Here is an 18,736-nt window from a genome sequence, read left to right as displayed (position 1 = left end):
ACTTACCTGGTCCCACTGGTGCAGCGCGGTCCAGACCATCAGACATACAGAACACTATAATCAGGCAGAATATTCCAAGGGCTCAGAGGTCATCTCTGAGGAGCTGGCCAAGGACCAGTCCTGAAGACCAGCCTTCCTTTGCAGTGTGTAGCGATTGAGCAACTCAAACCTGCTGGGTTCACCCTTTGCCTGCACAACTTGCATCTCCCTGTCTTCCCTGTCTGTGCCAACGGCTACCTCTTCTTTCCAGATAGCCAAGCCAACCTGGGGGGAATTCTTGACGCCTCCTTTTTTTCCTTATCCCACATCATATGCATCAGGAAATCTTTTTAGCTCTAATTACATAATATATTCAGACTTTCAACCACTTCTCCCAACCTTCATCCAAGCTACCATTAAGCATCACCTGGGTTATTAGAAGAGCCTAATCTCCACACTTCCATCCTCATTCGTCTACAGTCCATTCTCAGCACAGCAGCAAGAGTAAACCTCTTATAATGGAAGCTAGAGCAGGTTCCCCCTCTGATGAAACTCTCCACTGGCTTCCCGTTTCAGTGGCCCATCTCAGCATCCTGGATGCCTTCCCTTCCTTCAACTACATTACTGACCTCATTTCCTCCAATTCTCTCCTATGATCACTTCTCGTCAACGCATAGTGGCCACTTGACTTATTCAAAAACATGTACCATCCACTTGCCTCAGAGCCCTTGGACTTGCTATTTTGCTTGTGTGAAATAGTTCTTCCCCAGATATCTGCAAGTCCGGGTCACTCTTTCAGGTGTGTGCTCAAATGTCACTATACTGGTGAATTCCACCTTGACTATTGTGTGTAGAATAATATCCTCATCACAATTAGGTGCCGCCCTTCTCCTGCTTTAATTTGTAATGTTACTTATCATGCTACATACCTATTGTACTACATATTTACTTATTTCTTTATCCCTTACAACTAAATACAAGGATTTCGTTTCTTCACTACCGTGACCTAGGTCTAGAGAAGTACTAGACACACGGTTTAATAAATATCCATGGAATAAATGAACGTGGTCTGCAGAAAAGCCGCTGTCAGCATCACCAGGGAACTAGTTAAAAATGCAGATTATCAAGCCTTCCTCTGCCCAGTCCTGCTGAGTCAGAAACTCTGGGGGCAAAGCCCAGAGATATCAATTTACCAAGCCCTCCAGGTGTGACTGATACGAATACAGTTCGAGAAGCAGGGCTTTTGCTCATACTTCGCATACATATAATGAAGTTTGGAGAGAGGAAATTACTTCCTGCAGTGACACACCTGGATTATAACCACAGGCGTGTCTGGTTCCCGAGGCTGCCCACTTAACCACAATACTGTGACGGTTACGGTTGAGATTATTTTCCTCTCAGAGAAATTTTCATATTTCCCTCATTGGAGGCAGGCTACCTGCACCATTTCCTACTGGGAGGGCACAGTGTGCTCTTTCAGTTGCCAGAATGAGGCAAAGATGAAGACCATGTCAGAAGCTACCTCCCTGAAGGCACAGTTATTCTTGGAACGTCTGTTACCCCATCAAGACATGTTCTGCATTTAAAATCAAGTTGGCAGAAAGTCCCTGCCCACCAGCTCTGCAGGGGCACCTATTCAAGCACCTATTCTGGCTGCTTTCATCACCAACCAAGCACATCCACCACTACCATCCAGAACTGATGATTAAGAGAAACCAATAAAGTGAGCTCTGTGAACTTGGTGATTAAAAGGCCTTGGTGATTAAAAAAAAAAAGGCCCACAGCCTCCCCTGGTTCCTCCCTCCCCCGCTGTTAGCTGCAATGCTTAGTGCTAGTCCAGGGAAAAGCGTCGGTGCTGAAATTACCTGCAAAACTGCTATTGACAAGCATGGGAGCATCTGGCCCGTGTAGCCTGTGGCCTCCCAGCTGCCAGTGGTTCCGTTAGCATGGCACATCCTTTTAAGGGGCTTTCCGATTGCTTAGTCCTTCTTGGCTCCTCACTCTCCTCCCTCTCTCTCCACCGCGCTCTCCATCTTTGACTTCTGTAGTAGCCTATGGCCTTGGTGAACTTTAGTAAGAAGAGGCAGCCTGATTGGCCTAGTGTGGGGACAGAGCCAGGAGTGCAGTTTCCAGGCTCTCGGCCTCACGTGGAAAGGTGCTGGCTCAGGTAGTAAACAGCCATCAACTGTGATTGGATGGCCATCAGCTGTGGCTAGTTGGCCGTCAGCTGTAACCAGTGAGCCATTGGCCACTAATGTAACTGCTGTGGCTAGGCTAGCAGCAAGTGGGGGGCTAGCAAGAAGGTGGTGGCTGAGCCTGCAAGCGGTGGAGTGAGGAGAGTTGTCGGTCAGTTGGCAGAAAAGCGGACAGCAGGTCGCACGTCGTGTGAATCCAGCCTCCAGCGAGACTGTAGTGGTGTGACTCCCCTGCCTATGGCTCCGTGGGTGTCCCTTTTTGGCCTAGCCACATCCTGCGTTCTTATGAGTGGAGCGGGAGCAGAGACCCCGCAGGCCTCCCCGCGTGACACCTAGCCTCTCCCTGGAGATTCAACAACCAGAAGGACAAATAGAGTTCACGTTCTACCCTACTGTGTTCACAAAAGCCACCTGCTTCATTTCCTCCTTAAAACTGTGTCTCACTTGAAATGTTTCCTGTCATGTCAGTCAATCTTCTAGGGTTTAGAAATGGCAAAAGGAAATTGGCTGCCCAGACCCAGGAACCTAATTCCTTTATTTATCTAAATGCCAGTGACCACCGCAGCCCAGCAAACCCAGAGAAGAAGGGGTGGGGTTGCGGGCTGCTGTCTTGACTACATTCAGGCCTCAGCTAGAAGTGGCAAAGGTGTGGCAAGGGCCACAGAAACTTTAGCACAGCTACATCTGCAGTTTGGGGTATGTAGGAACATGCATCCTACAGCCACTGGGGCTCAACCAAAGCAATACTATGACTGTCTTTTGCCATGGATAGTTTCTAGAAAATCAGCCACATAAGAAATAAAATGAAAAGGCATAAAATTAGTTAACATAGTGTGCCAAGCTCTTTAAATATGTAAGCTCTTATGCGATGCCCTCCAATTTCCTGCGAGACTATAGTAGAAATGTAAACAAGACGGCATCAAGCTTGGAAACTAACAGATTTGCATTCAAATGTTACCTCCCAAACCTATATTTGGCTATTACCTTGAATAAATCACAATTACTGGGCCTCAAGTGCCAGTGTGCCAAAGGGACCACAGTGTGCAATGGTTCTCATCCTGAAAAATTGAAATCCCCTGGGAAGCTCAGAAAATACTACATCTGGGATGTAGCCTGGATACTGGAATTTGTTGAAAACTTTCCCGGGTGATTCTCATGCAGTACGCGTTAAGTACCACTGAGCATAAAACGTAAATGAGATAATGAATATAAAACCCTGACAGCTGCTTAATAACTGTCTCCACAAATTTTTTTGCTGCTTGTCATCTCTTCCATCACAGAAAGAGTCCAGAAAGAGAGCAGAAACATTCTAATTGTCTAGCCATCAGATGTGCAGTTTATTCACATCGAGGCAAAAACACTGGCGTTAAAACTGCTGGCCAAGCAGATTCTGAGAACTACCTGTAGATTTACATTTTTTTCTAGGTCATCCACCATATCCTGTGACAGACAATTAACTCTCTTAAGCACGGGACCATGTTATTGAACTTCAAGGTGATGTCAGTAAGATAATCATAAAGGATGACACACGTGTAAGGAATTATTATTAGACCTAGTAAGGAATTGGGGATGTGTATTTTCCCCTTTGAGAATGCTGCCTATAGATGCCTCTAAAATTAGCCATTGAATTAGCTTAAGAAATAAGTTTAAATCTAGTCATGATGACTACTTAACGCATCTCTCAGACAATACCAGGCGGGTACAATAGTCTTCAGGCTGGGATCACTGCTCCCTAAGTATAGCATCCTAATCGGGTTTAAAATGTTAACCCTGATCTGACAGCTGACACATGTAATTCTTCATCTTCTGTTCCAGCCTACATGAGTTCTCAATTCTTCTTGGCTTCTCAGTTCTCCGCAAAATTTCATATTCATTCCAAAAAACGGAACAAACCGCCCCAAAGATAAACTGAATGTTACAGCATGGTGGCAACCTGAGTTCTTCCTAACCTCATGGCTCTTCAACATATGAATAAATTGGTAATGATAACCTGACGTGATAAATGAACTTCGTCTTCAAAACCCAGCTGTGAAAAAGCTAAGCATAAGAACGTGTTAGGCATACATTAATTTGAAAATGCATTGCATCATTTAAACTTCACTTTAGTAATGTTCAATGCATTTGGGATTTTTAATCAGATGAACTAGATTATGTTTGGTCATTGTGAATAGATCTGCATTTTAGTTCTCTATGATAAAATATCTGTGCCAAGGATGCCCAAGTTTGGTACACTTCGCACAGCATACCCCCAGGCTGTGTGTGTCTATACGGTGATGGGAGCCAGGGGAGGACAGAAAGGGAATACAGGTAGAAAATGAATACTGAAGACTGATGGGCAAAAAGATAAGGGCTTCCTGGTGGCTCCATGAACCAGTATGACGCAAAACATGTCCACCTGAGAGCAGACCAAGAGAGAAAGCAGAAGAGGGAACCAGACAATAAATGGGAGTTCAGTTGGGTCCAAGGAGGCAATAATGAGTTGAAACTGAGGGGCATGTGGAAAAATCCTAAAAGAATACTACCAGTAAGGGAACATACACACAAAAGCCCAAAATAAATGCTACCTGGTGCCTTTAGGATTAAGGAATGAATCATGTCTTTTAGCCCCACTTGTTCTACGTGCAAGTGTTTCTGAGGACAAGCTCTAATGGTTCCGGCGGACACATACGTATATTCTCTCTTTTGGTAATCATAGCTCACGAAGGACTGAGAATGGGACACGTTGAAATTTCAATAGCAAAGGATTTATGAACACACGTGCCAGGACTGAATGGAAAAAGGTCCAGGAAGATAGGACCAGCCCCCAAAGGCAGGCCCAGGAGGGTCAGATGACTTGCAATAAAAAGTATCACAATAATAGGTAACATGTGCTGACTGTGTGCATAGTATTTTAAATGCTTTGTTCTCACTTAGTACTGCCAGTAGTGCTACTGGTAAGTTAAGATTCTTTTGGCTGCAAGAAATAGAACCCCTTTACTCAAACTGACTTAACTAGGAAGTACATGATTCCCTCTATGAGAGGAAATCCAGAAGTAGAGCGGATCTCAGGACCCGGTGGATTCGGTGCTTTAACCATGTCACCCAAGGACTCGGTTTTTACCTATGCCCATGCGCTTCCATCCTCGGTGTTGGCTGCATCCTCAGAGTGTAGCAAGATAAGAATAGCAGCTCTAGGTTGTCCCACTCAATATCTAGATGGACAAGTGACTCTTCTCACAGCTCTCTCCTAAGGGTCGGGGAGCTGACCAATAGCAGATTTCCCTTCACTTCTCAGTGAACATAATTGGGACATGAAGCCAATGCTAAGAGACTCACTTTCCCTCAGGTGTGTGGCTCTATGGAGGAAGGATGGAGACCTGAACAAAACTGGAGTTCAGTTAGGAAGATGCGATGAATCCATGTCTATTACATAGAAGCCTCTGAAAGAGAAAATGGGGCCTAGGGAAAATGTATTCCCAGGAAATCTGACCTCAAAGCCCACACTACAGACCCTTAGCCATACTGCTATGCTAATGAGAGAGGAGAGTTGAAACCAGAAGCAACTATCCATGGATATCTGGCAGTAGTCTTGGGAAGCTGACACGCAACGCCCTAGAGTTTTCAGCATTTGGTCCCTCGTCATCAAGGACTCTAGTCGGTAGCTGTGTCAAAGGGAGCAAAATCCAACCTCCTCAAAGAATTGGGCAAAGATTTGGCAGAGTCTAGGCCTGCCTACAGGCTAAGACACTGCAGAAGGGACAGGGTAAGCTCCGCAAGAGAGAAGACTAAGGCCTCTTGATTCACTTAGGGCCTTCCCAGAAGCCAAGGTGGCCTGAGGTTGAGTGACACCTAGCTCAGGTAGGGGTGGGACCAGCTGGCCTATGAACTTGGAAAGCCAAAGCTGGCTGGGGAAGTCAAGTACTGACTCTGGTTTCCCAGCCCTAGTCAACGTTGAAACTAGCAAAATGGGGGAGCCCACAGCCCTGAAAGGACCTTGCAGTTCCTAAGGACTTGCTGAAACCTGCAATAAGCAACCCCTACCCACCTTTCACATCTCAAACCTCTATTCGGAAATGAACTATTAAGTAGGTAAAACATCCACAACTGGAGTAATGACAACAGAGTTTAGAAATAATAATAATAATGAGGTCACTGCAGGATTTTCTTTCCCCGGTAGGGTGGCTGCCGATTACTCAAACTCTATCCCATATCTCAATTAAACACACAAAGGTTTCCTTCAGGGACATATTGGAGAATAAACGAGAATCATCCTTGAAAGACACAGACAATATATTCTCCTTAGGCCCCTATTGGTTTTGGAACACGCTCTTTTTCTCACTGCTTCTCTCAGCCGTGAGGGCCCTCATCAAATTCTGTTTCTGGGTAGGAGATACCTGAACAACCCACCTTAATGCAACCTATGAAAAGATACAAAGTACCAGTGCTGTTTTCCAAGAATATTCTTCCTATAGAAAATATCTACATATTTCTCCTCCTGGGTGAAATCAATTATATTCAAATCACAACAAAACAGCTTATGGAATGGAAAGTTGAATGAGAGTCTGGCTAATTTAAGTAACAAGGCCCCCATTTCTTGTTAATTATTTGGACAGTTTGCAAACATCTGGGTTGGGTGGGAGGTGATTTAATTCTCTGTGTACCAAAATAAAAAGTTTTAAATTAACCTATGCATTATTCTTCTGCAGTTCTGTTCACAGCTACCCTGTCCACCCCTCTACACCCCCTACCTCCACCCCTTCACACAGGGACAAGGATTTCTGCCTGCTACCCTCAGGGTACAGCTGTTACAGCAAAAACGCAGAGAAAATGAAAAGGTGGCTGCACAGCCTTGAATTTCAAACTACACTTCTGAGGCCCTTGGCAAAGAAAGTTGTTTTCAAAAGGAAAAGCTTTCTTTGCAAAAACCTGGGTATTTTGAGTAGCAAAAGAAAAAATGTTTTATGATGAGTAATAGATTTGAGGATGAAGAGCTGGCTACGCTGATAGAATTCTAGAGCACTGGGAAAGAAGAGACCAGAAAGAGATTGGGGAATGTGACAGATTGAGCAAGGAGGGTTGTGTGGAAACGCTGGAAGGGACCATGTAACCAGAAGCAGAGTTAGTGTCAGAAGGTTCCTCAGAATCTGCCTGAGAGAGGGCGTCAGTGGGCAGCATCAGGGAGCAGCTCTCAGGAGCTGAGTTGGTATCTAGGGGGCTCTGGTTGCCAGGGGAGGGTGTACATCCTATTGTCTCTACCAGGTACCCGCTGTCCTTCTCAGCTCATCAGTAGCAGCGCTTACCCACAGCAGCCAGTGATGAGCTGTGGCTGCTCCAGCAAGAGTGACATCATTGACCCCTCCCCAAATTTGCTCAGTCTGTCTGAATTACTCCATGAATCAATTGACCCTTGTCAATGGCCCAGGACAATCAGAAGAAGACTGAGGACAGGGTCCTGGGGGCCTAGAAAGTTGCTGATGTTGGAGATGGGAAAGGCTATACTAGGCTGGATGCACAGAATTGAGAGCCCCTCTAAGCCCTTCCAAAGGTGAAAGATCTTGCCTTCCTCCTTTCCACATCGTGGGCTTACAGCATTGGTCTAGCTAGGTCAAGTCCACAATACCAGTTGTGAACCTGAAATGTATCAACAGCCCCTCGGTAATACCATCATAATTTCCTTTAGCTACCACAAGAGTTCCCAAGATTTGACCTGAAAGACTGAGAGTCTTTCTGTTCCCACACAAGTACAATATGGAGACTCCATTTTCCAACTGAATTCCCTGTGGAACTAAGCATGCCATAGTCTCAGAAAACCCCTGTGCACTCCCAAGGCCTTGCCTGTCAGTGAGAGAAAAGCTTTGTAACCTCACAGACCTCAGATTCCTCCTCTGCCAAATGAAAGGGGGTGGAGGGTGGTCAGAGGGCCTCTCCAGTCACTGATTCTGTGATTTCCAGAGTCCTTGGCTGGACTCCAACAGGAATCTTTCATGTTTATTTATTCCTGTGCCCAAGACTAAAAACTGCGAAGTTACTTGGCAATCACCAAAAAAATCGAGAAATGGCGAAGAAAACCACATCTACTCAAACTGTCTGATTCCTCCCTGTCATGGTTAAAGACACAGCCAACAGCTGGAGTTCTGCTGGCATCGGGCACCTATTATTGCCTTGCAGCCCCTGCCACCTCCTACCTAAGGAATGGGTCCTGTGAGAAACAGAGAAAATGGGAATATACACTAGAGAGGAACGTGCTTTGCCAAGTTATCACAGCAGGGTTGACAGATGAGTTGTCGTCATGAATGTAGGCTAGGTCTCAAATGTTTGATGAGTTCTTCCTTTTGATACTCCTTGGTTGGGGGCTTATTTATGGTTTCTAGTGACTCTGGCAGATGATGTGATAGACCTAGAATTTCTAAGACCAGAGGTCATAAATAACAGGGTACCATGGGCCAGATATAAGGCCTGTGGACACGCTTCTGTACTAAACAGCCCACACGGGGCCTGAATATTTTTAAATTAATTGCAGTATATGACATCTGTTTTGCTGTTGCAGGCCTTTGGGAGCTCAGCCTTAAAAGAAAGAAGAATTGTTAACATCATTTTACAGATGCATTGCTTAGGAGCAAACATCAACAGCTTTCATCAGATTCTTTAGGGGGCTGTCATGCTATCCACCCCAAAAGGGTTAAGAACTCTTCTTTAGTATATTCTTAATGTATTTTAGGGACTATTGCATCTGTGAGCATTAAAACCCAGAAAATAAGAGGAATACAGCAGGTCCTTGTTCTGCAAGCCCAGTAATATTCCCAAGAGTTTTAAGAAATGAAACTAAGCAGTTTGCCTGTCATCCGTATACGACACCCCAGGACTGGAACTCTAGTTTTTCCTCTTATTTGGTGTATTTCAACATTGTACTATTTTCAGATACTAGACTTCATGTCTTTTTTATTAGGTTTGTGCAAAAGTAATTGTAGTTTAAAAGGGTAACAATAATTGCAAAAACCGCAATTACTTTTGCACCAACCTAAAACTATACTGTGTTGTGGGTGGTTTTTTTCCCTACTAAAATGGTAATGTAACTACATAATCCAAAAGAGACACAGAGATGTAGAAAATGGCAGAAATAGTAGTATTGTCCGTGGTCCTTGGAGATGGGAAATCTGGGCTCCTTTGTGGATCTTCTGCTTGGTTTCTGAAACCTTGAGCAAGATATTTGACCTCCTTGTGCCTTTGTCTTCCTCTATAAATTGTGGATAAGCATGCCACATCAGAGAATGTTTCTGAGAATTATTTAAAATAATTAATTGGAAGAAGTATATTATTCTCCTTCTCCTGATTCCCTTAACCAAACACAAACACTGGTGTATTTTTATATATTTCTTCCAAATAATTTCCCAATAAATAAAAATTTCATAGCACTAAGGAGAGCATAGATATGACTTTTAGTGTGCTTTAAAAAAATCTAATTTGAAATAATTTTAGATTTACCAAAACGTTGCAAAAATAGCAGCGTTCCTGTAGACGATGCATCTATCTAGCTTCTTCTTTCGTCAATATCTTACAATGATAAAAATAGTGCAAGTATAAAAAATAAGATATTAACATTTGTTCAACACTTTAAACTACAGATTTTATTTGAATTTCGCCAGGCTTTTAACAATGTGGTTTAGTTATTGTTCCAGGATCCCAGTTTGCGATTTGTTGTCACATCTCCTTAGTTTCCTTTAACCAGTAAGAGTGCTTCAGTCCCTCTTTGTCTTTCATGAACTTGACACTGTAGAAGGATACAGGTCAATTTGTGGTGCATACCCCTCAATTTGAGTTTGTCGGCTGCTTTCTGACAATGAGTCAAAGTTTTGCATTTTGGACAGGAATACCATAGAAATGATGTGTCCTTCTCATTGCATCATATCAAGGGGTACAAGATGTCAATATGCCATATTACTGGTGACGTCAACCTTGATAAAGTTACTACTTTTCACTTTGAAACTGATAAATGTCTTGTGACAGATATTTGAGACCATGCAAATACCTTGTTTCTCTTCAATCTTCTTTCATTAATTTTAGCATCTATTGGTGGACCTTTTCTTGACTGCAAGCAACAATTATTACTAAGGTGTTTAATGATGGTTTTCTGTTTGCTTTGTTTTTCTACATTTATTCATTGCAATTATTCTGTAAAGAAAAGATTGCCCTCTTCCCATATTTATTCATTCAATTATTATTCTATAACTATGGACTCATCGATCTTCATTTTATTATCTCCCTTGTTAACTATTTTGTTGCTCAAATTGTTCCAGCTTTGGCCATTGGGGAATTTGTTTAGTTTGACTCTTGTTCCACTTTAACGCGTCCTCATCCTTTTTTGGGCACTACAGAATACTCTAGGCTCAGGTGGTATTCCTGCCCCACCCCCAGCAGTTAACGTGTTTCATTTTGTTTTGTTTTCTGTTCCTTCCCCACGCCCCACCCCCATTGCAATGGGTTTTGCCAGCACCCCAGAGTACTGGTTTCTGTTCCTCCCCTTCCAGATTAAGTATTGATTCCAGAGGGGAAATAGGGAGGGAGCCAGCCCATACTTGGCCCTCACCAACGTGTCAACTCTTTCAGCTGAATTCTTCTTGTTGGGAATCTGCTGGGAAACATCTCAGATAAGCACCTTGCAGGTGTCTGTCTTGCCCAAGATTTTAGGTCAGTTGGCGGCCCTGTGACTTTAGCTATCTGATGAGTTCAAGAAAAGTCAGGGCCTTGTATTCTCTGTGCCTGTATTCTTGTTGTAAGGGTGGGACTGATGCGCCTCCCGACTCTATTCTGAATGGAACCCGGGAGACCCAGCATGACTAGGCGCTTACACCCACTGTTCTTGGCAAGTTTCCTTCCGCCCAGGTCAGGCACCCTCATTAGCCTAACCTTCTTGTTAGTACTCATCACACAAACACAGCAACTCCCCAAGTGCTATTAGGCTGAACTTGTTATAATTACAAATTTGGTTAACCTTTGCACCGCTCTGTAATTTTTTAATAACTGCTTCTTGCTATGCTGGTTGAAGTCCAGGAAATCTTTGTATAACATTACTAGTTCTCAGAGAACGTGTCAGTGCAAATAGGGGTTGGGAGAAAACTGATACATTCCAGCCATGTCAGGGTACAGCGAGGAGCTGAGAAGGGGAAGTCAATCCAAAATTTTTGAGTGCAATAAATATTGGGTGCCTGCTATGCGGCAGGTGCACACGAGGCAAAGGGCCCACGTGGATTGGAATGACATAGGTCTTGCCTCTTCTACCTAACACATAAATAAATAATTGCAGTAAATTGTGATAAAGGCTATACCAGAGGTATGCACAAATGTTATAGGACAATAGGTGGGAAGCAATTATATGTCCTGAGGAGTTCTCAGAAAGCCAGGGAGGAGGGAAAGTAGACCTTGAAGCAAGGATTTGAGGGTAAGTAATTTATTTTGGAGGTTATCCCAGGAATCACCAATAGGGAAAGGAGAAGAGAGACAGGGAAAGGAAAGCAGTAAGGGGCATATTATCAAGATCAATTATTGCTGGAGAATCTGGCGGGGGGCAGGGGTGGGGGGGGGGTCCGTGAGCAACCCACACCTTGGGGTTATGCAGCGCAGAAAGCAATCCTGCTGGTTATTGGTGAGGGCTGCTGAGTTCTGGGAACGGGATTGGAGCCAGCACTGCACATAGGCAGAATGGACTCCGTGGCCACTGAGAGCTCTCAGGAAGTCCCAGCAACTGGCAGTTGGAAGTCAAGGTGACACACATAGAAAAATGTGCCCTCGGGATATGGGTGGGCTACTGACAGAATCAGCTGTAAGATGTGGCATTTGAATTGAACCTTGAAGGATGAGTAGCACCAAAGAGAGGAGACACCCATGCTGGGGAGAAAAAAATGGCAGGAGTAGAGGATGAGAGACAACCATCTTGCATTGTGTTCAAGAAAACAGTTCAGAGGGCATAGAATGAACGGAAATGACGTGGGAAAAGCCAGAGTGTGGACCACTTGATGTTTACTCTGTAGGCAACAAGAACCATCAGAAAAGAGCAGGTGCGGGAGAAATGGAGAGCTAAGAAAAAGGGGGCATGGCCAAGGTGTGTTGTGATGTGTTGTCTCTCTCTCTCATATGCCTATGTCTACTTCCAAATATATTTTCAGATTGCCTCTGTATTATGTCTTACCCTCCTCATATCCCCAGGGCACATAGTAGGGCTTAGGTTTCAAAGGAAGATAAGGCAAGATCTGGTCCTTGAGGAGATAACATCACTGAGTTTTCCCTCCTACCAACTTGAAAGAAGAGACTATCTCCTTTTCTTCACTCCCAGAGAGACTACAGCATGCCTGGCTCAAAGTACTCTCAATATACATTTGTGAGAGAATGAATTAAAGTATGTCATCACCCCTCGGCAATCAAAGCAGAAATGAAAAAGCAAGAATCAAATTTCAATCCTAGCTCTGGCATACACTACTTATAGGGCAACTCTGGCGGATAATAATTAATAATAATAGTAATTAATAGTAATAACTAACATTAAGTTTTAGTATAGGGAGGTAGGGAAACAAAGCAAATAAGTGGCAGAGCTAGCATATAATGCAGGTCTGTTTCTAAAGCCCAGTCACTTATCAATATGCCACGGCTATCACAACAACATCTTCATTCTTTAATGGAAATTCACCAACAAACTCTGACAGATCAACCAGCAAGTAAACAGATCAAATGCCCCCCACAAGCTCCCTCCTCAGGGCCCCATAGCAGTGAGTCTTAGACACGGAGTAGCCTGGACAGCTTTCCTTTCTGCCGGCTCACCCATCACCTCTCCTGGGAAGTGGACTCAGTCAGACAAGCAACTCCATTTGTAGACTCGACTGTAGGGTCAACACAGCTCCAGCTGCTGCACTGCGTCCCAAACCCCTGAGCTCAACATTCCTGCTGGACTGTTTGTCTGCAAGAATTCAAGGGGAAGCATTTATGTTCCTTGGGCAAACAAAGTCTTTTTTTTTTTTATAACAGCAAGAAAGGAAATTATTCCTCAAGCATTTCCTAATGAAATAGGACCTCTCTCTCTCTGTATCTGGTAAAAAAAAAAAAAAAAAAAAGTTTCTCTCCAGTCTAAATAAACCTTGACAGCATTCCAGAAGCAACTGCAGCCTGTTGAATAAACAGACAACATTTGAATTCACATTCCTTAGTACTCTCAGCATGCAATAGTTTTTCTTTTTTAACTGAAAAATGAAAAACAATTTTAATGCGATGTAATCCTTGGTTTCAGTAATCCATGTTTCTTCATTCTTCCAACTGGATTCTGGAGAAAAACTGGTGGAAACAAACGGCAGGATTTAAGTTGATCTGAAACTGCACGTCTCAAACTTTAATGTGCATAAGAATTACCTGAGGGATCTTGTAAAATGCAGATTATGGTTCCATTGGTCTGGAGTATGGCCTGCGATCCTGCATTTCTAATGAGCACACAGATGATACCATTGCTGCTGGTCCATGGGCCACACTTTGCAATTACTCAGCTGTGCCATTGTAGCTCGAAAGCAGCCAGAGACAATACATGAATGAATGAGCGTGCTGTGGTCCCATTCAACTTTAGTATTTACAAAATTAGGCAGTGGCCAGGCTTTGGCCCTCAGGCTACAGTTTGCTGAAACCTGGTATAGATGAAGGTTTCCTGGACATATAAAGGTGCCCACTTATCTTGATAAAGGGAGTCAAATGGGCTAGAAATTATATATACTATCTTTAAAGAATAATAACAACATATGAGCCTAAATAAAGCTCTGATTGGCAGGATTATAGGTGTTTTACGTTTTTATGTGCATGTGTTTTGTATGCCTTTTATTCTGGGGGATGTGGGATACCAAAGGGTGTTTTAACTTAAAAAGAAAGATAACACCCTAGAACGACACTGTCCTAATACATAGGTAACAATGACACTGTTAAAATCTTCCAGTTTTTGGCCATTGTCATCCAGCTCAGAAGCTGAAAATGTCACATTGTCAACCTCACATTGTCAGGTATAGCAAAAAAATTAATGTGCATTAATGAAAAAGCCCCATCCAAATCACTTCTAATTCAAGTATGGCCTTTTCAATACATCCATCCACATTCAGCTTGAGGGTTCCCCCCGGTCTGTGCTCTTCCATGAGTTTGAAGTCATGTGTGACATTGGACCGGTTTTATGACCTGCAGAGTGGAGCCCCAGGACGTTTCTCTCCGGGCTTGTCTTGCAATGAAAGTCCACAATTTAGTGATTCTGTGGAGGGACGATTGCTGTTCACAGAGAGTAGTTTCGGTCCATGGATGCCTGTTAAATCTACAATGGTTATAACAAGTAGGACATTGAAACTCTGAGGCCAGACGCTGCCCACTGAAAAAGCTGTTGAATATCATTGGTTGTCTACCAAAGCCTGCCGAATGGTGGTCCAGGGACATAGCTATTTTCTATTCATGACCTCAGGTGAGCTCAGGTTGACAGCAGTTTAAATTGAAATGGCATGCCTGCTGAACAGGAACTCTAATTTAATCCACTTGCTATTTAAATTGGAAAGAGAGCCCATCCCGGAGAGAACAGATGAAATTAAACCTGTTGAGAGGTGAGGTTTAGGAGCAAAGCCAAAGTTGTTTAAGGTGCTGCTTATAAGAAACCTCACCATTAAATTTTACTTTCAAAGATATGCCCTTCAGCTCAACATATCTGAGAAACCAGAGGTCTGCACAATTCTTGTCTGGGGCTAGAGCGTCTCTAGTCCGCAGGAATGTAGCAAAGGAAGTGTGTGGCTGGCAGGCAGGAAGATAACTAATGCATGAACATTCTGTCACTTCCAGCGAGTTAAGGGCAAATTGTTCATTATGTGGAGAGCCAGGGTTCTGAGGTCGGAATGACAGGCCTAGCATTTTCACCAAGCATCATTATCCCCCTCTCCCAATCCCAGCCTCCTTCCTAGGCCTCTTGGGGACCTCTAATGAGCTCTCCAGGAAGCAAGATTCTTATGATCAAGAGAATAGGCTCCCAGCTGACCTCTGGGAAACAGCCTACTTTTTCTTCCTGTGCCCCTTCTTCACAGAGCAAACCTCTCCACAAAATATGCTGTGAGCTAAAAAAGGAACTTTCTGAGGGTACAAAATTGTGCTTGCTAAGAAAAATTTCTAGCTAAGAAATCTGTGTTGGCAAAGAAATTGAGCTGGAAACAGTAAAAGAGGAAGAAAATAAATAGGGGGTAAGGTGGGGAGAGACCTTGTCTCTAAGGTGATGTCCTGGGTACCTTCCATTGTTACTTGGATTGAGCTTCTGCAGGTTTGGCGGTTAATCAGTTAGACGTGAAATATCATAAAAAAGTTTTGGTTTCCACTAGGGTTGGGGGATATAGGTTACTGGTTACACCAAAATCACTGGTAAGTAGACAACGTATGGTGCATGTGCCTGCGTGTGCACGTGCGTGTGTGTGTGCGAATGCAAAGCTGTACTTATACAGAGCATCTTGGAAAACTGAGTATGGTTCAAAAAAAAACAGGCTGAAAAAAATCAGATAACTGAAATGCTAATCTGAAGCTGGTTCTGGTTCTCTTAGCAAGAGACAGGGCAGTGGGTCAAAGCTATAAGGATGGATAATGAGGAGAATGTACCAGGGAAGCCTCAATTGGCAAAGGCGAAAGAGTTTGACCTATTAACTGTCATTTACCAATAACTCGCCAACATTTTGCCTTTCTCTTTCCTAATTATCTAAACTGAAACTTTTGTTTGAAACTTTGATTCAGGTTTTCCTTTATTTAGCATTCAACAAATATTTACTGAGTTCCTATATTCCTTATTACTGAAACACTTATATCAGCAACTATATCATCTGAGAGCTTATTAAAAATGAAGAAGCCCAGACCGGATCCCAGCCCTCCTGAATCAGAACCTGCATGTAAATAAGACCCACAGGTAATTGGTATGCATATGAAAGCTTTAGAAGCACTGGGCTCTGTGATGAACATTTGTTGTATGAATAAATAAAAGGGTGAATGAATACTCGGGGCTCATGAGAGCTTCCCAGTCCGGATAACCCAGCTTTGCGGTATTTGCTTAGGGAGAATTCTCTCAGGGCTGTCAGTCATGTGAGCAGGCCTGGCACCCAAACCCACTAGGACCTTTGAAGCACAGTACAGAGTTAAGGTGGGTGAACAGGAAAAGTTGGACCTCTGTAAGCTGAGGGAGTGAGGGCTGTGGCCCAAAACTCGTTATCTAAAGGAGCATTGAAAACTTGGGGTTGATATGCATGCATATCATTATCCAAGGGGTTACTCTATTGTTTGGTGTGTTGCGGGCTGTATATTAGGTTCCAGGTGGTTTGTGTTGGACTCAACCAAATGGGTCAGGGTTGAAGGTCAGGCCAGGGCCTGGGTTACAGTCGGGCAGATAAGCCCAGAAAGAAGTTTCGATGACCAGGCTAACAGGGGACATTATGAGGAATCTAAGAGCTCTATTAGACATACCTGACTGGCCAGCAAGAATAATGCAAGATCCCATTGGTAGTGGGTTAAGGAAGAGGTTTGGTGTGGTTCTGAGCTTCTAGTAATATATTGGTTGCCCCACCAGGGTGGGCCCAAGGCTGGGAGGGCCTGAACCTGGAGGTTAACAATCAATGGTGCAGGCTGAGTAGAAATTGGGGAAAGGCGGGGCATACTCTGGCCCAATGGAGAAGAGTGGTGGAGAGGAATAAGGATAGCATCCCTGCACAGAAACCTACGCAAAACCCCTGGACAACAAAAGAACTGGATGCTGTAGAATTGAAGAACAAGGGATTAGCAGGTATTACTATTAGAAAAGCTGGAAACTGACCACAGGGAAGGATACATCTGTTCTTCCAGCTTGTTCAGTGTTACCAGTCTGCCCACCATTAATTACTCAGTGGGCAATCTGACAAACGAAATGCAAGAGCTATGCAGCTTGTTGTTCCCCAGGCTTCCTGATTTGCTTTGATTATATTTCTTTCCTGCTGAAATCTTTTGATTAAGAGATGGTTTATCTGAGTACCTGGAAGCAAACTGAGGGAATGGAGTAGTGGGGCAAGAACAATCAGGCCAGAAATTCCTGTCAATGGTCAGATATAAGTGCTTCCTGGTTAGACTAAACCAAGTTTATAAACATTTGCTTTTGTCTGCTGAAAACCCACCTCCTTGGTATTCTTAGCTTCATCATTTCCCCACTATCATTCTTGGATAACTGCTCCTTTATACTCTCAGATCACGGCGTTCCATGGGCTCCTCCACTCTGGGCTCACATTTCCCTGGCCAAGATGATTGGCTAAGGGTTGGGCACAGGACCCAGGCCCAAGCCAATTAGCACATCCCATTATTCTCTATGAACCTGTTACCCAAGTTGATCTACTGCGATTTAATTCCGGAACTTCTGTCAAACTGACAAGAGAATCTTTCTAATGGCCTGGGAACTGGAAGGATGTAATCTTGGTGCTCCTAGGAACCACTGTGGGAAGAGGATCTGCTTGGAAGTAAGGCCATGATGAAGAACAAAACTCAAAAATGAGTATAAGAGAAAAAAAGACAGGGAAAGATTGAATGAGAAAGGGTCCTGTTGCTAGCTTCAGAGCCCTTGAATTTAGTGATGCCTCAAATTTGTCCTATCCTGAATATTCAATTATATGAGCCAATAAATTCCCTTCTATTCTTTGAAACAGTTGGTACTCTACCTCTCACAACCAAGAATTGAAAGGGTGCTGGGATATCAGCAGACCCTTTAGGCACTGTCCCACTGTCCCTTCAGGAACAGGCCATCTTCAGGGTTGTACATCCTCAAGGAGGCAGTGTTGGCTGGGTCATTTTAAAATTAGGAAAGAGACTTAAACGAATTAGCAGGGTTGCCCTTCAACCTTTGGGAAACTACAGGTTAATAAAACTAATAGTTTCTATTATTTCATGTTTCCTTGCTCTATGCATTGAACTAATTATTTCTCATACGTGAGCACCTTTAATCCTTCTGATAATACAATAAGAAAAGCACTGGTTCTGAATGGTTAAGTCATTCACCTTAGGTCACACAGCCTGTAGTATATCTCTTTTACTTTGTCTCTGAAAGGAGCAGCTTCAGTCCATTGATTTTTTTTTCATTGACTTTTAAAGCCAAAATGCCTGATTGATTTTTGAGCCATTTAATTAGAAAATCTTATTTGAAAACTTACTACATATCAAAAGGTCACATGAGCAGAATTATCAAAGCACTTTATGGAAAGTTGGGTCCTAATGAAAACTTTGAAAAGTGGGATGGGTCATGAGTATTCTTGGGTAGCTCAGGCTCCAGCAGTGGAAGAATTATTAAAATGCTAGTGTAGTCTGCATTCGTGCTTTTGAAAAGGATGAGTAGAGCATTTTCCCCATAAGTATTTAAGTTGTTCATTATTGACACATACAAAGAAGCCACTAGAACCTACAGACAAGATGATTCCATTCAATGAGGCACACAGAGAATTCTAAAAATCTCATCAATTTAATAATCCTACCTCTACAATATGAACTAAAGATTTTGCTTGGTGGGATAAAAAGAGTATGGGTATTGCAACCATTCAGAAACTAAGTTT

This window comes from Rhinolophus ferrumequinum, chromosome 17 (assembly GCF_004115265.2).
Source record: "Rhinolophus ferrumequinum isolate MPI-CBG mRhiFer1 chromosome 17, mRhiFer1_v1.p, whole genome shotgun sequence".
Lineage (NCBI taxonomy): Eukaryota > Metazoa > Chordata > Mammalia > Chiroptera > Rhinolophidae > Rhinolophus > Rhinolophus ferrumequinum.
The sequence above is the reverse complement of the archived record's forward strand: the minus strand, read 5'-3'. Positions refer to the sequence as shown.